Genomic DNA, 25,254 nt, shown 5'->3' on the forward strand with positions numbered 1-25,254 from the left:
GCAGGAATGAGGAGGGGACTCCTGAGTACTAGACTGGAAAAAGTGCACTACTCTCAATCTGTGTCCTTTTGGAGGAGCAGCTGCTGAAAGAAGTGGAAAAAGGAGGCAGGAGGAGAAGAATGGGAAAGGAGTGAGAAGGTAGAAATGTGGATTGGATGGAAGGGAAATAATGGGTTGGACAGTGTTTTAGGAAGGTGAGTCCAGTTACGGTTGGGATGCCTCCAGCTTCAATGTATTTCTGATATCTCACTAAGTGAAAGAACCTACCCTCTGCAGCCATGTCAGCTCAACACTAGGCCTGTGCAAATAAGGAACTATTCAATTCAGATTCAGCTGATTTGGATGTCATGGATTCGATTCTGAGATCCAAATCGATTTTCCAATTCGATTCGGCCAAATCACTTCAGAAGATTTAGAGCCGATTCAGAGATCCAGCCATAGAGTCTAACGGGGAATCAATGAAATAGCTATAACTTTGTTGGAAAAGTGCAGAGGTGCAGTTTCCCAGAAACCCCTGCACCTCTCCTTGAAAGCTTGCAGGCTTCATGGACTCAGCAGGGGCTACCATCCCTGCAGTTTTCACCCCGCTGCGCCTTAACACACACACAGTGTTACCTATGTCATGAGTTTGCTTGTCAGCAACTTGAGGTGCAGTTTCCCAGAAACCCCTGCACCTATCTCCTTGAAACTTGGCAGACTTTGTGGCCTCAGATAGAGCTACCATCCCTATCGTTTTTACTCCACTTTGGCTTAAAACACACACGTGACGTGAGTTTTGCTTTTAGGAATTTGAGGTGCAGTTTCCCAGAAACCCCTGCATCTATCACCTTGAAACTTGGCACATCATGCTCTCAACAGAGACTACCATTCCTGCATGTGTCATTTAAATCAACCAAAAACCAAAACAGTTATAGATATTTCATTGATTCCCCATTTTACTCCACTTTGGCTTAAAACACACACGTGACGTGAGTTTTGCTTTTAGGAATTTGAGGTGCAGTTTCCCAGAAACCCCTGCATCTATCACCTTGAAACTTGGCACATCATGCTCTCAACAGAGACTACCATTCCTGCATGTGTCATTTAAATCAACCAAAAACCAAAACAGTTATAGATATTTCATTGATTCCCCATTATACTCTGTGGTCAAAGTGCCAAATCAATTCAGAAAGTCTAAAGCTTCTAGTAATTCGATTCAGATTCATAGATTCAGCCTCCAAATCATCCGACTCATCTCCAAATCTGAATTGCGATCTGAAACTTTGCACAGCCCTACTCAGCACCCATGGGGTTTCCCCCACTTGTGTGTTAAGGACAGTCTGACCTTGTCCGTCACTTTCCCCACAGGCGGGACACCTACAGGGTTTCTTCTGTGTGGGTACCCAGTGAACCAGTGATATCCCTCTATTTCCTGGCGCTTCTCCCACAGTATGTGCATGTGCACAGTCTCCTAGGGGGGTTCCACATTGAAGCCCTACATGTTTTCCTGTGCAGGGTTCTGCAAATCTATGAAGGGGTTTGTCACGGCGGGGTCCTCGCGGAGGGCCGTGTGCTCCTTAAGGTCCCTCGCTCCGTGTCAGGCCGGCCCAAGGCACCCTCTAATTCTCGCCCGCCAGGGAAGATGGGTAGGTCACAGCCCCAGGGAGGAGTGAGCTAGTAGTCTCCCATGGAAAGTCATGCTCCACAGCTGAAGGGGGCTGCAGTGTGCTATCCTGAGAAATCCGTGTCTTCCCCTCCTACAGACCCTATCAGTCACCCAGCCATGGCCTTAGGGAGAGAGAGCATTGGGTGTTTCTTTGCTGGGAAGAGATCACAAACTCTCCCAGTTCTATCGTCTCTTGCTGGCTCTGCTGGGTGATAATAGGAGCAGCATCTTGGGGTGTATAGTAATTGGGCAATTATAGGGTTACATTGTTAGTCCTTATTATTATGGAAGGGAGCTTGAGAGCTAGACCTCCACCCTCTGTTGTTCCAGAGTTACTTTTATCTTCCAGTTGTTTGTTTCTGAATAAAACAGCCCGTTTATCTTCCTAGGTGTTGTTTGTTCCTGAATAAAACAGCCCGTTGTTTGGGGCCTGGAGAAAAGTAAGTCTCAGTATTCTTTGTTAAGTAAGGAACTTAACAGGGTGAGTTTTAGCTTCTGTGGCATTTCAGGAGTTGACTATTTCCTGCCAGGATAAGGAGCTCGAGGGAGCCAGGAAAGCTGAAGGCCCCTTTTGGTGCAGCAGTTGGAGTTAAGCAGTGGGCCTGAGCCAAAGACGTAACTTAGTGTTGGTGCCTTGACGGTGGTGGTGCTTGGGGAAGTAAGTGCTTAACTTCTTGCACAGGGGCTGCTACAGTTTTGGGCCTGGAACATGTTGCTTTTATGGCTCTGTGTCCTAACCCAGCAGTGTGATTGGTGCTGGTTGCAGTTCAGGCTCTTTCACTGTTTGGCTGCCTTTCTTTGAGTTATCTTGCAGTTTCCTGCTCCAGCAGAGCTGGGATTAGGACTAAAAAATGTTGGGGGATCATATGATCATTGTAACAGCTGCTGCTGGATTTTCAGCAGGGCTCAGGATCCCTGTAAAGGCATGTTTTTGATTGTCTCCTGAGGCTGGAGAAGGGTGGGAACTCAGCCCTGGGGACTCAGCCAGGCTCAGAGAAGGGAAGGAGCCCAGGACCACAGAGCTTGGGGAGGAACCACCCTACAGCCTGCCTGTAAAGTGAATCTGCCCTTAATGATAGGGAGAAGATAACCTGGTATCCTGTTTCCCTCTGTGAGGCAGAGGGACCCGTGTGGAGGGAAAAGTGTGATAAGGTAGACTTGCCTAGGAGGGCAGGGTGTTGGTCTGGGAAGGTTCTGGGGAGAGTTAACTGAGAACCAGCCTAAGGCCGGGTGGGTGATCAAGCCAGGGTTGTTCTAGTTATCAGCACAAGGGGCCATGTCTGAGAACTGGAGAAAGGTGATTTTGGGGAGGGGGGACAGTGTGTGTTTCTTTGCAGATACCACAGACAGCTGGAGCAGAGGAGAGCTGCTTTTCCCCTTGCAGGCTCTAGCAGACAGCAGGGCTTTGTGCACCAGCAGCACCAGCCATGGTTATTGTGCTGCCAGTGCCAAGGAAACCTGATGTTTGAATTTACCCCATGTGCTTCTGCTGAAATTCACTGGAGTCTCAAGGTTTAAGATGGGGAGTTGTACTGAGGGTGTCTTTGATATAATTTTAGCTCATTGATACCTGCCTTTGACAATTAAATTATTGATCTCCTGTTCTGCTATTAACCTGATTCATATGTTGACTGTTTTATACATAATAAACTGTGTAAACAGTTCAACGGTATGTACTCCAGTGTGTGGGGAAACCACAAGGAAGCACTCCATGAAGGGGTGGCCTCAGCCTTAGGGCTTGGGAGGTTGACTGAGGCTATTTGACACTCCAGGACCCTGAATCCAGATGTGGTCACAGGTAGCACCATGGCCAGGGTTACAAAATGAAAACTGCAGTTAACCCTTTAAAGCCACCATGTGAAAGTGAAGATCAGCTCTACAATTTCACAGGGAGCAATGAGGGGCCCTTTGCAACCCAGAAGCCACTACATTCTCTAGCAGCTCCCTGCAGCGCAGTGGCTTCATGGAGGAGCTCATAGTACTGTCTGGTGTGGGCTTCCCTCTCCTTCTCAGTGCTGAAGGCCAGGTATAGGGGTGCAGGCCCCTGGAACTACCAACTCCATTCAACAGCTTTGTCACCTAGTTTCTCACATTGTTTTTGCCAGAGGGTAGTTCTGGCTAACTCAGGTGATATAGTTAATGGTATGGTAGAGGGTAAAAAGATACTTCTTGATGAGAGACGACAGTGCAGTGGTTGATGTCCATATAGCAGGTGGTGGTGGTTTGACTCTTGTATCTGCCTGTCAATTTCACCTGCTACTTTCCTCCTGACACAAGGGGGAACTATGTCAGATATTGCATGTAGGCAGGAAACAGCGGTGAGTTTTAGGCACCCTGTTATAATTCTGCATGTATCATTTAGGATGCTGTGAATATGTTTACTGTGACTTGAGCATCTCCAGGTGGTGCTGGCACATTCAGCCACTTGCAATTTGTGAGCTAACTCAGAATGTTGTTTCATGTGTTGAACTTGTTTTTTTGTATTTGATATGTGCTTTTTGTAGCTAAGTGGATGGCCCAATGTTCCCCCTAAGTAAACCAGTTGTTTCTGATGTTTGAGACTCTGGTCACCCTAGGGGACATTCAGGTGTTTTTTCACATCCCAGTTTCTCAGATGAAAAGCAGAGATTTAAGCTTTGCTAGGGTTAGGTTTGAGATAATTGTTTAGGTAGTAATCTGACATCTTGTTCATTGCCCTCTTCAGGATCTTCTCTGTATCCTCAAAATTCTTCTGCTGTGTGGTAATGCAGAGGTTGTCAGTATAGATGAAAAGCTGACATTTGGCAAGAAGTGGCTGATCATTAATGTATATGTTGAATAAAAGTCTTACCACACTGCCTTATGGTAAGACGTTCTTTTGGGAGCACCATCTACTTTTATGGCTATTTAGTTTCACATAGAAGCATCTGTTCCCCAAGAGGCTATGAATGGTCTGGCTTAGATATAAGTTGTCAGTCATGAGTTGCAGTTCATGGATCATGATATGATGTTGGACAGTATCATATATAGCAGATAGATCAACAAACACTGACTGGTGATCAACTTCTGTTGGAAACCATCTTTGATATGCTGTGTGAGGTTTAGTAGTTGGCCTGCACAGTATTGACCTGCTCTAAAACCCGCTTGGTCTCATGTAAATTCAGAATCTGCCAAGGCTGAAATTTGTTGCAGGCTAAGACATTCACAGAGTTTGTAGGTGATGCTGAGGAGGGAGACAGGTCTATAACTTTTTTGTGATGAAAGGGCTTTCCTTTGGTTTGGGCAGAGCTATGGCTCTTGCCTTCTTCCATGCTGATGGTATTTACTTACTCACCACACATGTATTGACTAGCTCAAGGAACCATTGCCTTGAAAGGAGTCCTATGTATTATATCATCTCAGTGAGTATGTCATCTATTCATGCTGCCTTCCCATGTTTCACTAGGCCTATACCTACTGTCAGCTCCTCCATAGTAAATGAATAGGTTAGGTCTTTATGTGGTTGCTTGCAGTCATGGTGTTCTCCATTGTTTCTTCTATGTGAGTGCTTCCCATTTTTGAGCAGTTGTTGTGAGACCTGGTTGGCAGTAACATTTGATATACATAGAGGTGTGATGTTGCCACCTCCTAGTTTTCTTATAGTCACCAGAGTTTTCTTTCTGTTATGTGTCAGATTGGTGTTCTCAATCATCTCTTTCCAGGTGTTGTGTCTCTTTGCTCCTATGTTGTCTATTAGGATCTCTCTCAGTGTGGTGGCTGATTCTGAGAAGGAGTTGAGAGGGTATTCTTTCTCATAGAAAACATACAGGTCAGATATTGAGCTTGACATGCCTGGGATCCATCTTGCATGGCAGTCCCTTGGGATAGTACAGTAGGCATTTCTCTTCACAGCCCTCAAAAATAGTTATAAGTCTCATGGGTAGGTATAATGTCCATGACTGATTCCTCCATTGCCTCTGTGAAGGCTGCCCAATTGACTTTCTTCAGGTTGAAGCATCTGCAGAAGGGAGTGTGTTGCACTATTATTGGGGACCTTAGCTTGATGCCTATAGGGCAGTGTTGGCTGTCAGGTATGGGCTCCAGCACTGCTTTCTTGCACATCTGGATTATTCTACTGCTCATGAAGCTGATGTCTGGATTGTATGCTCTTCTCCAGCTGCTACTATTAAATGACTCAGATTGTTTGGTGTCATGTACCACCAGCATCAGGTTACTAGTCTCTGCCTAGTTTTTTACTAGGATGCCATTGTTGTTGTTACCTCTCAGTTCCATGTTCTTGGGGAACCCTGGTACAGGATACAGCCTGTCTGACTCACAAAGAATTCCCCCCGCCCCCCACCTCTACCCAAACAAGAACTGATTACAAAAGACAATGAAGATGCAGTGGGAGACACTCCTAAAGCCCTCCAGATAATGGAGCAACTGCCCTAGGTCTCATTTGCATCTGAGATGGAACCAGATGACAATTCATTTAAATGGGAGATGGAGAACAGAAAGCCTGAAGCAAAGACCGCAGTGAATTCTGGGATCAGAGAAGCAGGGGAGCACTGCATAATGGGGAATCTGTGCTCCAAATGCTAATCAACCCACGTTTACACACACCCAGATCAACATTTATCAGACCAATTCTAATCTGGATTTACAAAGGACTTTCGCCTCCCCCCGCATCTAACCAGAACTAAGCAGAGGTAAAGTTTAATAGGCATCTCGGGCCGTACATTCTCCGGTCCCACTATAGGAGGCCTATTTAAACTTTATTGACTAAAACTCGGTTGCCGGGTTAGGGAATGATGAGGCAAGAGACCGAGTCAGAGGGGGTATGGGCAACATTTGAACAATGGTAAAGGGTTCATCACAGCATCCAGTCCATTGGAGCCCTGACCACAAATGCTGTCATACTTTTCCTGGGATGACTGGTGAAAGTCCTCCCCACAAAAGTTTATGAACACTCCAAGTAATCAATTCCTTTTAGCAAGATCTGGAAAAGTTATGCTGAGCTGAGGCTTATTCACAACAGGTAAAAATACAAAACCCTGATGCTGCAAGCTATCTATTGTTTCTGAAGATTCCCATCCAGTATATCTGCTATCCATAGGAATTTCAAGCTGGCTCCTAAGTGTCTGGTTACTCCTTAACCTTATGTTTTTCCTGGTTATTGATCAGTTTCTTGATATGTTACAAACCAGATAACCCCTTGTCAATAGAAAAGACAATTATTTACACAATTAAAAGAATGCTTTGAAGAAGCTGAACTACGGGTATAAAAATCTGTAAAAAAGCAGCAACCTGTGTGCTTCAAGAGAAGAAATCTCTCTGACACCATCCGCTGTTGTTCCCGAAAAGCTGGAAGAAACACATCGTCTCCCTTCAAGGACTGTTCTAAGAACTTTACCTGTCAGCACTGGAACCCGAGTGCCTTGGAATGGTGAGATCCCAGCTCTCGCTCTCTATTTTCTCTTCTTTTCTCTAGGCATAGATTTTTGAACCTGAACTGTATCAGTTAAGCTTGAGCTAAGTTTCCCCAAATACTTAGTGAGACCAGGGTAGTATTGTAATTGTTTGTGTGTGTTTTCCTTTGCATGTCTGTTAATACTAGTGCCATTATATATTTCATATACTTAGCAATAAATAACTTTTATAGTCAAACTGGTAGTAACTGGGTGTAAGATAGCTCCATTGGGGGTGAGGACTTGTAGAAGGGAGAGATACAGCTCCGTATAGAAACACAAGTAACACAAGCAGCACATGGATAGAATTACAAAGACCCTAGAAATGTGTCCCTAATAAATGAGCACACCCCAAAGTAATGGGCAAATCTGGTAACATTGTTGTCATGCTGTATTATGGGAGTTCAAGTCACCATTCACAAGGCTGTACTTGTGTGTGCTACTGTTAGGTAAATTGTTCCACTGGAAAGTACTAAATGGTGGTTTGTATATAGAAGTTATAGTGATATTCTTGAGGCTAAGTGTGTGGTTTCAATGTTATTCTCACTTGTGCTGGTATACACTTGCTCAATTGCATTTGATGGTTGGGCAAGGGTAAATAGATCCTTTGTGTGTCTCCTGTATGCACACAATATCATACTCCTGTCATATTACTGCCAGGATATTAGCTTTAGCCTGTGAGTAACCTTCAGTGTTAATTGAAAGGATTGACAGTGCCCATGTTGATGATGCTGTCCATGTATTTTTTGGATAGACATGGTTGTTGAAATTTGGTGCTTGGAGTGGTTGATAGATTTGGCTTTCTAGGAGATGACTCTCCAGAATTTGCCCAGGATGCACCATGGGAATGTACCTATCATACATCATCTATTATCACACTATCAGTTGGCTGAACATGTGGCCAGGTTACTATTTAAAATAGTGTATCATGTCTTAAGTGTAACATCTTTCTATCCATAAATCTGAAGTCTAACATCTTTCTAGTTATAAAACTATCTATATTTCAGGGAATGGGCAACAAACCCTTTACTGTTAGGCAAAAGCCGTATGTCAGCTGCTCTGCCATACCTGCCTGTATGGATACTCTTATCTGTGATAGATGAAAGCCAGCCTAGGGGATCTTTGACCTTTTTCACTGATTTTCAGGGTCAAGCCCAAACACTCTGGGCCATGTTTTGTGCCCTCCATGAGTACAGTCATAGCTTTATTATCTTTAGGCTCTCCAAGTGGTAACGAACAAGTTGTGCTTTAGACTCTGAAAGAACAGGGTAACTCTTTTTAGAAAAGTAAGATAATATACTTCTTTACTAAAGTAACAAAATATTTCCATTGAGAACAGAGCCAAGAAAAATGTGAATTTCAGTATAAGTTTTGTAGACCTCTTGGGGCTTCTCTACACATTACAGCTATTGTGCAATTAACTGTTTAATTGAAAAATTAAATTAAGACCAGCTACATGTGCAAAGTACCTATCACACCATAAACAGGTCCAACCAGGTATATAGTTAGACCTCAAAAATGTGCACTAGCTTTATAGCTGGTTGCTATTCAGCTTTAATTTACATGTGTATCAGAATCTCCCCTGTGGCTGGGGACCCATTCATCTGACCAAACACCCAGCCACAATGGGTACAACCATGGCCAGCCAGGGCTGGGAGTCCCAAAGCTGAGGGAACTTGCATCCGTCACAGTGACTGGAAGCTGCAGGACTGTGGGTGATGTACCCTCATGGCTAGGGGATTGCAGCAGCTGAGATCTCCCAGCTACAGGGGGCTTCATGCATCCCTGCAACTGGGAAATTGTAGCAGCTGTCATCTCCCAGTTGCAGGGTGCCTACCATACTCCCCACAGCTAGAATATCGCAGTCCTGTAGCTGACAGGCCTTGCAGTCCCAGCTGTGCCCCAAATACAGCTGGAACTGCAAGCCCTATCAGCTGTGGGATTCACAATCCCAGCTGTCTGTGGGGTGCAGCTGGCACTGCAAGTCCTGTCATCTCCTGGGACTTGCAGCCTTGGCTGCATTGGGAGTTCAGCTGAGGCTGCAAGTCTCTTATTTGCCAGTGTAGGGGAAGCCCAGGATGGTGTTATAAGATCTTATGCTGCATCCCACGATCATGCCTGATTGTGTGGATCACTCATTAGATCCTATCTGTCTTTACCTTTATGTTTAGAGGGGTCCTGATATTTCCAAGGAATCTCAGACTAATTAAAGATGATGCAGTGCTCCAGTTTTATGGTTATCACCAAGCTAAGGATTGCTTTTTATCCCAACTGAACTGAAAGCAAGCCTTTTCATGAGGAAAAGTATGGAGGAAATAGCTGGTAACTCCATCCTATCTAACTCTAGCATTAAAAAAAATGTTTGAGAACACATTTTGACAAAAATGTTTTCATAGGGTTCTTTGTAGTTGAACTTAAAGATCAGATAGCTGGATTATAGGTACCTACATTTTTTCTTCTTTTTTTTTCCCATGTGCCTGAGGTAATGGAAAAAAAATAATACTTATTATCTTTCCTTTCTACAATTTATGTGTACCCTCAATGTCTTGCAGAGTTTTTGCACAAGGTCATTGGTGTTTTTTGCATTCATATATTGATTTGGTACAGCTTTTTTAATACCTGTTATACACAATTAAATGTATTGTATGTTTTGCAATTTTATAAATAAAATTGGAAAAATAAACTTCAGTTGATGGAGAAAGGATATATTGACAGATATCATTATAAAGCAAATAAGAATACTACATCATCTTGAAAGCTCCCTCTTCCTCTTTGATTTTAGTTGTAAATGTTCCTGGAGTCCTATTTATACTTGAGAACTTAATATTTAACAGAGGGGGCACCCCCCCACCCGCAATATGTTTTGTCCTGCAAACATCATGGGACATCTGTCACTTGTACTAGTACACTTTGAATTAGATGATAGACTACACGATTGCCAATGACCTGATCAATCTCCTACACAAATCTATACAATCACTGGTTAGTGTTGGCAGATCACTCAGTATGAAGTACGTGCCATCAGTTAGTAAGCCCCGGTATTTCTGCATGTTTCAGTGTCAATCATTCACGGAGACTTATCCCTACAGTTGTCCAAATTCTGTTGTTCGGGAAGTAAGAAAGCTGCCACATTCACATGACCAGAAGATTGGGAAAAATAAGTTAAACTATCTTTAGACTACAGACAAATACATTTTGCAGCTCAGAAGGAGAGTATAGAAAGGAGACACTGAACATCCCACAGCAGCTGTTTTTATCATTGCCATCTATGGGATGGCAGTAGATGGAGTAGTGAAGCTTCAGTGATGGAGTAGAAGTTATAGAAGCAGAAAAAACCAGATCAACGATGAAATGCTGACCTCAAGAAAGTCAGTACATGTTTACTGTTGATTTCATGGGGGCCAGGACTTTTTCTCTTCCTTGAAGAGTTTAAAATCTAAAACCTTGATTTGACTGTTTAAACAAGTGTTTAATTTTATGCACATGAACTGAGGCCAGCATGAAAGAAAAGAAGAGCTTTAAACTGAGACATGAGGGAGAAAGTTTGGGAAAAACTCATGCAATTTCCATGCCTGGCTTTAATACACAGGAGGGGGGCTGTGTCAATGAATAAAGGAATATTAGTGGGCAGTGAAGAGAAAATGCTAAGATTATTGAGAACAGTCATCAGGCAGGCAATACAGCTACATCATTATCTGTAGTAATAGTCATACTTTTAAACTTGTTTTAATTTGTTCATCAGTCCATTCCCTTGGGGATGTGATACACTGAAAAAAAAAAAGATCTGATAACATGGATACAACAGAATATGTTTGGTTCAAAATCACACTGGAAAAGGCGGGTGAAAGAGGTTCTCCAGGGTAGAGCTGACAGTTTGCTATAGACCTCCAACACCAACCCCCCCCCATCAAATATGTTAGAAATCTCTGTAATATAAATACTACTGGGGATTACCTTATTATAAGACACTTCTACTTTATGATATAAATTGCAGAACAAATGCTACTAATAAAGGTAGCATCTAGATATTTCTGGAGGAGATAGCTGATGCATTTCTTTACTAAACAGTCAGTGAACCAATAAGAAGCAAAGCTATATTAGACTTGGTTCTGTAAATAATGAGCAGAAGAGCCGATCATAGAAAATAATCTTTGATCAAGCAAACACGATTCAGTTTAAAGTAATTGAAAGGATAAACAAAAGTAGGACTGTAACTAAGTCATGATTTTAAGAGGTCAAACTTTAACAAGCTATGAGGCCTAGTTAAGAAGCAGGAAATCAGGGATGCCCCAGGGTGATAGGAAGTGTTAGTACTGTTAGATATGCAAACACAATTCAGAAGATACATCCAAAGATTTCAAATAGGTGTTCATAGGGTTAAAAACATTCTGACCTGTGGGCTTTCTGGGTTCTTTGCAGCAAAAGAATTGCCTTATTATTTTTTTCATATTTGAAAAAGAAGTGAAAACTAAGAGCTGGGATTTTCTAAGGGGTTCTTTGAGACTAAAAAGTTTGAGAACCACTGCCTTACTGCATTCAGTTTGGGAGACCTGGATGTTCTCCACTCCAGAAATCTAGCGGGTAAGTCTTGTAGGAAATATTTTTAACACATCTTTCAAGCTGCAGATAATATTACCTGTTTGGAGAATAGCAAATTAAACATGTACATTTAAAAAGGTGAAATAGTGATCTGGGCAACGACAGGCCTGTTAGCCTGTCCTCAACAGTATTCAAGGCTCTAGAATAATTCTGAATGAAAGAAAAACCTAACACAGAGAGGTAAATAGGATACAGTGCATCATGGATTTCTCAAAAGTAGATTTTGCACAACTAAGATGACAGACGTTCTTTTATAAATGACTGATTTTTCTAGACAAAGGGAATGTAAATGTCATCTATCTGGACTAGGAGAAAGCATTTAACAGACATCCATATAGGATATTATTAATAAAGCTGGAAAAGATGGGAATTAAAGGATGATTTGTTAGGTGGCTAAGGAACTTGCTTAAAGGGAGATGACAATGAGTAAGGATACAATCAAGGGAGAAAGGGAAGGTATCAGGCTGGATGAAGATTGCAAGTTGAGTATCTTAGACATCAGTTTAGGGCTGATTTTGTTTTATATTTTCATTTCCTAGTGGGCATATCTACACAATACACAAAATTAGTAGACTAATTCTACTGTGCATTAGTGCGTCATGGTGAAAGCTATGCTAATATGCTAATGCATAGTAGAATTAGTCTATTGTGCATTAGGTGTATGCCGGCACTACTGTGCAGTAGTGCCAGTTACTGCGCATTGAGTTAGCACCTGCTATTGCAGGTACTAAACTTAATGTGCTATAACTATGGTACATTAATAAATGCATAGACATGCTCCAATGTGCAGGTGGTACTGCACAGTCATTTAGTACTTGCTGAGCAGTACCCACCATCACTGTGCAGTCCCGGTAGTGCACAGGTTGTTTCTGACCCTACCGTACAGTACCAATGAGTTACTACACAGTAGCTTGTTGCTACTGCACAGTAGTGGCAGCATCACAGTTAGCACCCGCCAATGCTATGTTGCCATAGCTCATCATTATGATGTACCCAGTATGGCAAAAAAAAAGTGGGAGTTATACAGGAAATACTGTAGTAACAAAAACTTCAACTACAAGTTAGAACCTCATGAACTGAGAAAGACTGAGGAGGACAAGGACTTAGGGCATTTATACAAGTTACATTTTTTATGTGATTGGGTCCCTGAAAGCACTCTACAGCCATGACATAACACATGTGCACAGTGGCAGAGAGCTTTTAAAATAGCAGATCATGTAAAAAATTAACCCCCGTCAAATCAGCTATTAGCTGATGGCATTAAAGAACAGAGCAACTTAGGGAACTTGTGTTTCCTTGAGGGGAACTAGTTCCAGCAAACACCAGCCTAGTCTCACTCCTGGGTCTGTCATTGGGGCTGGGGTGGGGAGAAGGAGGGGGAGGAAGCATCAGGCAGTTGTTGGCTGGGCTTTGCCTGACCAAAGCTGGAGGGGGAGGATGGGGTGGAATGGAGCCCCCTCACCTTGTGGGCCCTCCTCATTTCCCTGGCTAGGATATTGAGGGATGCCAGGCCAGGACCATGAGGCAAGGGGGGTCCTTTCTACGCCCTCCCCCCCAGCTCTGGCCAGAAAAAACCCAGCTAGTAGCTGCCTGCTGCTCCCTTTCCCCACCCCTTCCCCTCTCCCTCCCCCTCTTCCCCTCCCTATCTGACAGTCCCAGAGTTGGTCTGCGGAGAGGGGCAGTTCAGTAGCCTCCTTGGAGGCTGCTGGAGTGCCCCTGCTCGCTGGTCAGGGCTGGTGCAGATAGGATCAAGTCCCCCGACCCAACAAGTGAACATCTGTTTGTTTGAGGGGGGGTACATGGGGTAGGGGAGAGGTCTAACTCGTGGTGCTTTGTGTAAAACGCTTTGAGTTAGTGTGGGGCCCTTAAATGTCTGTAGGCACCCTCATGTCACTAATTGACCACAGGATAAGTATACGCCTCTGAAGTGATCCAATCATGAAAATGGCCAAATCAATCTTAGGACATATTGGTTGACAAACAGCTAGTAGAGAAAGGGAAATACTAGTGCCATTGCATAAGGACTTCTATGGGACTAGTCAGAAGTGTCAAGTTAAGCATATGCTGATTTGTTTACAAGAGTCAGCAAACTTTTATGCTGCCAGCTGGATTGAACTATTTCAGTTCAGAGGAGAGTGGGCAGGTCCTACCACTTTTTTCCAATGGTGGCACGGGGATGCTACCATTGGAAATAGTGACAGTAGTGGCTGAGAGGACCTGCCACAGACACTTATTCCCTGAGGCAGCAGGGGAAAGTGACTGGTGATGGAACTGCTTATGGCTGAATGCCTCTGAAGCTCCATATGCAAAGGCTAGATCATATGGTTCTGGGGACAGATCCAGCTTGTTGGCAATAGGTTGCAGTTTCTTTGTTTACAGGATCAGGACCTAAATATATTTGAATGAGACATTCCGAAAAGAAGAGAAGATGAGCATAGTGATGGTTGTGCTTGATACTTACGTTAAGCTGTGTCTCGTGTGTGATTTTGAATCTCTTTCATGTCTCACTGCTTTAAGTGTTCTCAACCAGGGCAAGGTCTTGTCCCATTGAATTCACTGCTTTAACAGGAACCAGGATTTCACCACCAGTCTTTGACTGCCAGGACACCACTTTCTTACTAATTTCTTACTTCCTTTGTTATTGAAGTTGGCTCTTTCTTGTATTTGTCACTATGCTTTCAAGTTACTTACTTCAAAAAGGAAATTAAATTAAATGGCATTACATCACTTGAGGCAAATTATTCTAATGGTGGGGAAAAAAAAGAAACCTTCTGTCCTGAGCTTTAAAAATTAATCCCTCATTCTCACCTTCTGCACTTGCTGATGAGTGGTCCATTTATTCTTTCTTTGCCTTGAAACTCTTTCATTGCACTAATGGGAGGACAAGTATGTGTGGCTCTTTTCTTTCAGAAGCCAATGAGGGCTCTGGCATTATTCTTATTCTTGAGTAATTGCTAGAAGTCTCTAGTTCTTATACATGAATAAAGGACGGTTTTGGCTTGAACAATTGAATACATTAAAAGATGGTCCAGAAAGGATGATGATAATTATGATAGAACTCAAAATGCACTAGCTCCTCTCTCAACATATACAGAGACATTACATGCAGAAAAATGCTTAGTCAATGGTAAGACAGAAAAAAAAGGAGGATAATGAAATAGAGAAGCATAGAAAAGTAGTGACCAAGACAAATGGCAAAGTCTTGATGGGTCCTTTGCTTATGTAAGGAAGAGTGATGGGGTTGAGTGAGGTAACACAGAACAGCAGCAGAGGAGTGTAGAAGCAGAAAGAAAGAAAGGAAAATGAAAAGAGGACTGAAAGACTCATACAGAGAAGAGGATGAGATAGAGATGAGCATGGCAGAACTGTAAAGAAAAAAGACCAAGACCAGCTGCCTCAAGTCCAGGATTCAAATGGTAAAGAATAGTCTGCAATAGGCACAACTGAGCCAATGCTGAACCAGATTTAGTTGCATATGCAACTAAGGACAAATTGTGGTCACTGCCATTTCAGACATGGGTCAAAATACAAATATCTGGATCAAAAATAGGAGAGACAGAAACTCACATTCAGTCTATCTGAGTAAGGAATTAAGGCAAGATCCACATAAAAAGTGCCCATATAAAAATCACTAACTGCCAGCTAAATGCCATATCATTTGACTAAATCTGAAATGTCTTCAGACACCTACCAACCAGTCCCCCACAACTGTTGCCTACTCCTGAAAGTGCCATCATTCCTCCAGGCACCTATGTTTTTACTAGTAAAATTCCTCGGCTCCTAAATGTCTGCTTCTAGGCTTGCCTAGAGCAGTTTAAAGGCCTAATTTTATTTTGCTTCATGTCTCTAAATGGCATGAACACCGCCTTATAACTGCTGTTTTGGGCACTCATGCCTAGTTTGGGAGTCTATTCCCTACCTGTGGTGAAAAGGAATAGCCTTGCCTGTGTTGACTTGCTTGAAATACAATGGATGAGGAGGGCATCTAACCAATACCCTAATAATTAAGGCACTTACCTAGAAATCATGTGACCTAGAAGGTTCTGAATTTACAATCCTTGCCTCCCTGAAAAGTAGTGTAACCATCAGGCCACAAGCCAGAACCCTCTCCAGCCTTCCTCTTAAGGCTGGCTCCCTGGGCATTCAAGAACGGGACAAGAGATATAGGGCAAGGAGGAAATTTGCAAATTTCTGAGAGTTGTCAGTGGGACAGATGATGCACTTGTAGGGAGAGTCCCCTGAATTCTGACCTTGCTCATGATTTTAGTAGAACAGAAACTTTTCCTGATTTTTCCCCCCAATTATTATTAAATGTAAGCTACAATGGGCTACCGTCAACAGAAGGGCTAGAAAAAGCATTGAACAATGCCTAAACCATGAGTTGATGCATAAAACCTGATCTCTCCCTCAACCCTTCCCAAGTCAGGCTGCCTGAGCTTGCTTTCCCTCTGGGCCTCTATTTTATTCTTTTTGAATGGTGGTCCATCTTCTACAGGAAGACTATAGAAGGCCATTCTTAACTTCACTGTACCCTGATGGTAAGAGCAATCTCCTGGAAGGGAATTATGTGAGTTTGAATCTTTTCAGGCTGAGAAGGGTGAGTGGGACTCTAAATATTAGTCCTATTATGCTAAAGGTAGTTCACCAATACTGCCACTGGCTGACAGTCTGCAAATCCCAGTTTCATACATTCTGTCCAGAGTGTTTTAAAAGGGAAACTCCTGAGTGCACTTTACTCACTTGGTCCCTCTCACATAGGCTAAAACCAGAAATGTGCTAGTGAAGCTGTTCCAGAGATATCCCTCCACAGGTGCTTGAGACATTGTTCTTCATTGTTTCAGAACAGCCACTGACAATTCCTGAGTGCCTCCTTACATTTCTGGATGGGTGAGGATGGGAGCAGATAGGTGATGTGTGCCCAAGAGCATTAGGCACTTTTAGAGCAATGTTACCAGATTGGGTCCAATACAAAACATGGCTCCAAGTTCCAATTGTTTTCTAAAAAGTGGGATAGGTTCAACAAGAGGGACTGAGACAAACCCATTCCAGAGTCCATTTAGGGAGCAGGGCATTCTTCTGGGATGTGAAAGATGTCAGCTCCATTCCCTCATGCTAAGGAATTAGAACTTGGCTGTCCTACAGTCTGGGTGAGTCTCTAGCCAACAGACTGTTGTATATAAGAAGGCACCATTTCTCAAGCTGTGTTGTCTGAGAAAGTGTTGGGCTAGGGACTTACCCCCCAGAAGAGAGCTCATTGCTGTGAATCCCAAGTGGAAAGGGGATCCTAATGCCCTAAGGGGTGAGGACTCAGGCTCCTCTCCTTTTCATTTCCTACTGGTTAGTTTAGGCAGCTCCTCAATCAGCATGCTGGTTGCTGTGTATCCCAGTCTTAGGTACCTAGCTTTTGCCCATCATAGTGACCTTGGGTACAGAGCTTGAGGTAAGCAAATTGTGCTCTGCTCCCTTTTAACAACAGTCTCCTTAGCTTTCAAAGCAGTATTGTATATAGGAAGTTCACTGCAATGTCAGGCTTTTCCTTCCGTGATGGTTGCACATTTGGTGCTTCCTCTCTAGAACCTCTTTATAATGTGATGGAAAGGAAAGAGCCCTTTTTCTGTAGGCTTTTAACTCCCCATACCACGTGTTGGACAGTTGGAGTAATTTACCAATCAGTAAAATAACATTATGCTTTAGCTTAAATCAGTGATTCTCAGTCAGGGTGCTGTGGTACTCTGGGATGTCATGGAATCTTTTTATGGGTGCCACAGGATGCTGCTCAATGGTAAGTGTGCAAACACCTACACATGATTCACAAGATAAACCCAGAGATTTTAAACAGGACTCCATCATGTCAAAAACATGCTAAACCACTGTGGTCTTTCTGATTTCTGGGTAACAAAAGGATTGCTCTCTTATTTTTTTCTAGTCAAGAAACAAGTGAATGCTAAGAGCTGGAATTTTCTGAAGGGGTTGAATACAAGGTTGTATTAATCAAGGTTGTTGTAATCAAGGTTGAATACAAGAACTTGAATGGAAGGTGCTGATTCTGCTCAGGAGCACTGCTGTTTGCCTCATTGTGGGCACATCTGCATTTGTGGTTAGCACAGAGCAATAAAGTCCAGTGCCTATTGCACCAGAGTTTATCGCTCTTGGGCATGCCGTTTGAATGTGCACCTGGGACTGCAGCATGTTGAGCTGGGTCGAAGCAGATCTGGCTGTCAGGGGGCCCAGAGGGTCAGTTTGCCAGCCTAGGGCTGCTCTGACTTGGCTCAGTGTGCTGCAGAGGGGTGGCTGGGCCACAAGAGTGCTCTAGTGTGGGGCTAGCCAGCAGGCAGCCACCACACTGAAGCATTCTAATACCCCAGCCAGCTGATCAGCATCTGCATGTGTGCTGCTATGAAGTAAAAAACTCTGCAGTAGGCTAGTACTTGTATTTACAAGTAATAACCTACTGCACAGTTAGTTTATTATGTCCTAATAGCACTGCATGTATAGACACTGAGACATTTATTGCAGAGCTAATTAGGCAAGACCACAGTAAATGTCTTGTGTAGACGCGTCCTATAACATTACCTCTGTTTTCCTTTGTTTTTATCAAACTGTACCAAACTTTCTCTTCTTGAAGTCAATAGGAGTTCTGCTATTGAATGTAGTAGAAGCAGAGGTAGTTCATTGTCTTTCTTCTTGTGATAGTTGGTTCTTTTGAGTGTATAAACCATAAAATATGATGATAATAACTATCAGCAAGTACAGATGTCCCGGAATGTGGTGTTCCCATTTTTAGATCACTCCACTAGCAGTGGGGAAATCCTGTTGTTTTGCAGTCATTTGTAAAAAACTTGGGAGTGAATACCCACTACTTAAATCAACAGAGTACTCTGTAATCACCTTGAATAAAATCATTTTTCATTCATGAAGCAAAAAGCCCACTATTTAGAATGCTTTACATTGCATAATGCTGTATTGTGAAAATGACTCATCATCAGAAACAAAATAGGGTTTCTCCTCCCTGCCTCCCCGCAAGCAAGGAGGATGCCAAGTTATGTTTGCTGTGCTTATAAACCAGTGAATTTCTTAGTTCTTGAGTTGTAGGCAAACTTTTTGTAAGAAGTTTAGCTGAAAAAAATTCAGCAATCAGACTTTTTTCTAACAGTTTATAGGTTTTCTCTTGATCAAATTTGTAACCCTATGTATGCTTGTATGCTGTCTATGACACAGCAGCTGTTATTAGTATTCTTCAAAATAGTATTCATCTTCACTGTTTCATTGACATAAACAATTATCAGAAATTGATATATATATTAATAGTAGTAGTATACTATGCCTACTTGATGAAAGAAGAAATCTAGAGAAATCAAAATAAACAAATTAATTTAAATGTGTGTTCTGATTTTATAATGATGTTTTCTAACAGCCGTCTCTAGCAAAGGAGAGCATATTATCTATTGGAAATAATTTATTTGAGAGAGATAACGGAACTATAAAGTGGTATAGTTGGCAAAGCTTTGTTTAGGAAAAGCAGTGAATTGGGAAGGTGGGTGCTCTCAGACTTTGACTGGGATGGAAACGTCATCTGCCATATAAGCATGCTCAAATTTTGTCATTTATACTCTTTCTGGATTGTTGATAGAACAACTTTATTTCCAATTTGATCAGTATAGAGATATTTACCCAGTTTGGTCTTTAACTTGTGTGTGGAGGAGTGGCAATTTATTTCCTACTGTTGTTGAAATCACTTTGTCTATTATCTTGCTCCCTCCTCAACCAGTAAATACAGAGTGATAGGCACTTGGACTTTCTCTCGTGGGGCCTACCTTTGAGTGTTTATAGTACTTGAGGTAAGCATGAACCAAAATTAAATTAGGAAAAGAAGAGTACTTGTGTGCTGGCTCATAACTAGTACAAAAAAGTTTGCAAATAGCACTGGAAAACTGAAATTCATCATTTTCGATGGAATATCAACTTTCCTATCTAATGAGCATAAACATTCATTTTTCTTAATACCAAAAATAAGAATACTATCTAAAAGACAAGAAGGAATATTATTTTAATGCTATCCACTAGAAACAACCAATACCAAAATTGTGGGTAGACAAAACTCTCACGAAGTGAATGAAGGTATAACAAATATATCTCAGTGTTGCAAATCTGTATTTCCAGAAGTTAAAATATAAGGAAGTATAGCAATATTTTTCAGATTTGTATGGTTTATGTCAGCAAGATTATAAGCTACATGGAGCTCCATCAAACTTTTAAGTTGTTGATTTGAAGGTAAAAATAATGTCAATCATTTTTCCAAATACTTTAACTTGAAAAAATAACAAGATAAATGTAGTTTTAAAAAGAAACCTAACTACACCTTGGTTTGCCTCTTCAAGCTGTCTGTCTCTAGTTAGTGTCTCTCATTGCCATAGTAGTGGAGTACCTAGCCACATACTAGACTGCAGTTCATTTTTATTGCTCCATTTATGTGTCCAGGTATTTTTGTCAACTGGTCTTAGACCTGTGTTACTTACATAGCCTACGCTCCCATGGTGACCCATCATCTAGAATGCCAGCCCTCTTTTCCTTGTCAGTAAATTTGGTTTGCAGCACTGACAGAATTCCTTACAAAATTGTACTCCTGAGGGCCCCTGTTTAGGAAGGTATGAGTGGAAGGGGCTGATGTGTCCTGTCCTTCCCTTCCCATGGATCTCACAAAGCTGAGAGCCAGCTTTGGTGAAAGTAGACTAGACCACCACTGTAGGTTACTGCTTCTGCTTGCAGAGGTGACCAAATACAACACAATAATGGAATAAAGGTGCTTCTGCTAGCACATTTATTTTCTTTTTCATCTTCTTTTTTGCTGCTGCTGCTTCTTTTGTTGTTGTTTTTTTTTGGTTTTTTGATCAATTCAGGAGCTCCTTTTTGAATTTCTAAAATTGCTTTATGAATATCAGATAAAAGAGAAGTCATTCGAAGTTGTAAAGACTAGTTTCTCCTGATGAATCTGGGCAAATGTGGCAGAACTTTCTCGAAGACTTTTTTTATCTAAGTAAAAATATCTAGTTTCATAAATACTATTGTTGCCTGCCTCACTCACTATATGCACATCCATATAGACTGTACCATACATATGCATACAGTACTGAGTTCCTACCTATAAACAGTTTATATCTCCTAGTTACTTACCTACTTACTTACTAAATAGTACAGTATATAGACAGCAAGAACAATTTCCATGTATAAATTCCTCTTTTTGATATGGTGCTAGTTTTATTCCAACATATTGACTCAGACTTTGTAAACACGATAGAGCAGCAATTGTTTTCTATCCAATTAGTCCGACCTTTGCCTTGGCTGTAAAACTTTATGCAAACTACTCCTTGCAGTCTTTGCAGTCTAGTGAAACAAAGATAGACTTATGACTCTTAAAGATTTTTTGGCAAACTGCTAATAAGAGCTTTTTTTCCCCTTTTAATAGAAGACCTTCAGCTGATAGAAAAGTAAAAGAAGAAAAAAAGACTGCAGTCTTGCACAGGCAGTAATGATGACAGCACCATTAATAACATGGATCATTAAAATTTATAAAAAGCTATTCTTAATATAGGATATAAATACATTTCTCAGGCAGAGCTATGAAATTTATAACCTTTTTATTGTCACCAGAGGACCTTCCTAGTGCTCTGCTCCTCTCCACTGTCTGCCCTCCATCATAAATCACTGTGTGGTTAATAACCTAGATTACAACTACCAGTTGCATTTACAGAATTAAATATTGACTATGTGAAAATGTTATTACATTTTTACTGATCTGAAGACCGCAGAACAGCCCTGCAGGACATGTAGCTGGACAGAAATATCAGTGTAATCTTTGTTAGAAACACAGTTATGGGATGCTTGGTAACAAGTGATACAGCTTTCAGAAATAGAGAAGAGATGGTGGAGAGCTAACTCTTTAATTTCATACCAGGCAAAACATGTCACCCAGAACAAGTTATATTAAAGTACGTCTAATCTTCAGTTGAAAGTCTCAAGACCAAATGTATGAAGTCATTGTTAAAAATAAATCATAGAATCATCAGAGTTTAGAGATGGAAAGCCTCTATTAACTTATCCAGTCTATCTCCTTGCCAGTGTGAATGTTGCCTTATAATTCATTTTTGAGTGTTTTGTATAATCTAGTAGCATACATTTTAAGCAATGGGGTTTCCACCATATTCTAAAGGAGACAGTTTTACACTCTACCATTCTGTAAACTGCTCCTCCCTTCTCAACATTACTTGAAGAATTCTGAGCACCTTCTGGAGTTCCTCTTCATGTTAGCTACATGGACTAACTCTAGGTATGAAGAAAAAATGGCTCGCAGAAAAAGAACTCAGGATTTGCACCTGGTTGTTTACCTGTTTAAATCATGCATCATTTACTTAACATAGCTACACGTCATTATAGAGACATAGAATAGGCTACAGACTTACCATTTTGCTAAAAACCCAGACAATGTCTGCACTGCCTAAATTCCTAAAAAAATTATTTTCTATGGCATTATTAGGGTCCCACGCCTTTTTTTGCCCAGTGTGGGGCCTTGCTTTTCTTTATCTCTGTGTGCGTCTACACATTCATTAATGTGCAGTAGTTACTGTGCACTTAATTTAGTACTTGCTTAAAGAAGTACCAACTAACGTGCAGTAACTCACACTACTGCACAGTAGCGCTGGTGTATGTTTTTTTTGTGATGTTTACTGTGCAGTAGCATAGTAGCATGGGTTTTCCCCACCATGCTACTATGTAGTGTTATTAGGTTACTGCTCATTAAGCATCTCGTGTAGACAGCACTCTGTGTAGTTTTCATATTGTCCTCACAAAAGGAGAAGTCAGTGAACATCCAATCCAAACCTTAAAAGGGAAAAATGAGAAATATAGAGAAGAACAGAAGTTGCTATGAGTGCTGCAGATCTTCCCAGAGACATACTGCTTTTCTGCATAGAAAATAAATAAAAAGTGCAGTAATGTACTCTCAGGCTGCCATACATTGTTAAAATTATTTCAGTAAAAGTCTACATTAATGAATTATTTTGAGAGAAATTAGCTTTGATACATGTTTAATTGTAGGTCTGATGAACACACAAGGAAATTTTAATGCATAATTTTGAATCTTAAAGTCTGCATAATACAAACTCCTTGCTCAGAAATCATTTTCCTGCCCCCTATCATCCTTTAGTATGTTCCTCTCTGAATTGCTCTGAAATATTCATCAATAGCTTCTTGTAATAAAAATTACACCATTGATTCTGGTCTTTCTGGCAAGATCCCAGTACAGTTATGGGAAGGACTGTTGCCTTTTTTTTTTCATTGTGAGATTCATTTGATGAACCTGGCTGAGCCTCTAGCTTTTAACAACCTTCTTAGCAGCTGGATTTCACCTGGTTCAGTCTTTGTTGCAAATAATTGACACTCCTATAATGTAAACCACATTGCCAAATTTCTTTACAATAAAGATGTGGCAGAGATCAGATACTATATTCTTTTTCTTCTAGAACTCTGTCTCGATTGATGGAAGGTGGCAGTGATTCTGGAGTCTTAAAGATATAATAGTATGAGTACCACATTTGTAAAGTGCTTAACTTGTGAGGTTTTATATTTTCCTTTGATGTCTGACTTTGCTCATAATAATCCTGGCTACTTGTCAGATGACTTTGATTAATAATTGTGTCAGAGTCATTTCAGAAATTTATTCCAGGTTAATCTGGTGTGAAAATATTTAAGTGAGCCTTTTTTGCAGAATGGCCTGATTTGTACTAATTAATAACTGATAGAGTATTTTTTTACGTCCTGCATGTTAATTGCCTTTTAACTGTATTTTCCACCATTCCTATTGCATACTGCAATGTATATTCTTTCTTTGTCAAGTTATGTTCTATTAGAAAGATTTCTTAATACAGTGTTAGGTAAAATACATGGTATTTAATATCAGGGAGAGGGATCAAACTATTTTTTGTATGTTGTATATACACCATGTAAGGCCAACTTCTGGATGTGTAAAATAGTTTCTTAGCTGTTCCAGGGTTCAGGCACAAATGGAGAGCAGTGAAGGGCTAAATGGAATAGAAGAAGTAATCCTGTTTAGGAAGGCAATAAAGGGTATATGAAAAAATGCCGTGGCATAGAAATGTTCCTGGAAATGTTCTAGGCAAAGGGATAAAAGATGGTGCACAGGACATGAGAGTAACCCTATCCCTCTATACCATATGTTTTCCATGCTGCAGAAGAAGTGCTAAATCTGCCCAGGAATTGTGGTATGATTCACCTTATCCCATGCATCCCCCTGACAGAATTTGGGACTTTCTTCACATGGAGAAGTTGTCTGATGAGGGGAGCTCATAGCTCTCCTCCTTGAGGAACTGCCATGTGCAAAAGGTGTCACAAGAGAGGTGTGATTTCAAGAGATTTGATCATGAGAGAAGTGTTCTGATGGGTAGGCTAGTGAAAAAGGAAGGGAGAAGGCTGAATTGTGTACAAGTGAGCATTAATTTTCAGAAAGGAAAGTCAGAGATGTTGAGGTTTGCCATGGGCACTATACCAGGCTTCATTTTCTTCTCTCTAAACACAGGCACATATTTCTTCTTGCTTATTATGGTTATTAATGTGTCTATATAGTAGTTCTTGAAGTATTTTGTTACCAGTAGAAAGGTCTCCAAATAGTGTGGTTTGGCATCTATTACATAGCCACCACTGCCACCAACGTTTCTACCACTGCTTCTCCACGTTACCAGTTGCCACTGATTCCCCTTGCCGCTGATTGCTACCAATCACCCCTGCCACTGATTGCTGCTGATTCACCTCACTGCTGATTGTCACCACCACCCTGACTTCACCCTTAATCATACACCCTAAGGAACCTTTCTCCACCATTTGGGAAAAGTTGCCTTAGTTGTTCACTTCCTGTGTAAGTGTTTTAACCTCTGGGATACTAGGGAAGGGGTTGGCACCACAACTATATACAAGGTCAGTAGTATCTCCGTTTTCCACTGGTTGGTGCTGTCATCTATCAGGTAGATGCACTGGTTCAGGAAGAGATCACTCATCTGAGCAGCTGTCTCCTTTCAGCTGTTAGCATCAAGCAGGATCCTGACATGATGAAGTTAACCAAAGTGTACTAAGACTGTCCTCTGATAGAAGGGACAAGTACACACCTTCATGAGTAGAACTGGATCTTTGCTGCCCTAGAAGGAATATGCTTTACCGGGTTAGTTTCCTGAACTAGTCACATGGGGTATGTGCAGGCATTCAGAGGGATTAAACTGGCCAAAAATGTTGTGTCTGACGTGAGTTATTTCAGCTTAGGAGGTGCACTAACTTAGGTAGAGATAGGGTTAACCCAGTCTAGGAAGGAGTCAACCCAATCTAGGAAAGCCCATCCACTTGCCCCAGCCCTGGCTGCACTATTCCTATCTGACCCCTACCACTCCCCCACCCCCATCCTGAATGGGCTATTTATAGCCCCTGGCTGGGCAATTCCCACCCCGCTCCATTCTGCCAGCCCCTCCTTCCACCCTGAGTTACTTACCTGAGGCTGTGGCTGAGAGGCAGGGGGTGGCAAAGGGA

This window comes from Alligator sinensis, unplaced genomic scaffold (genome assembly GCF_000455745.1).
Source record: "Alligator sinensis unplaced genomic scaffold, ASM45574v1 scaffold126_1, whole genome shotgun sequence".
NCBI lineage: Eukaryota > Metazoa > Chordata > Crocodylia > Alligatoridae > Alligator > Alligator sinensis.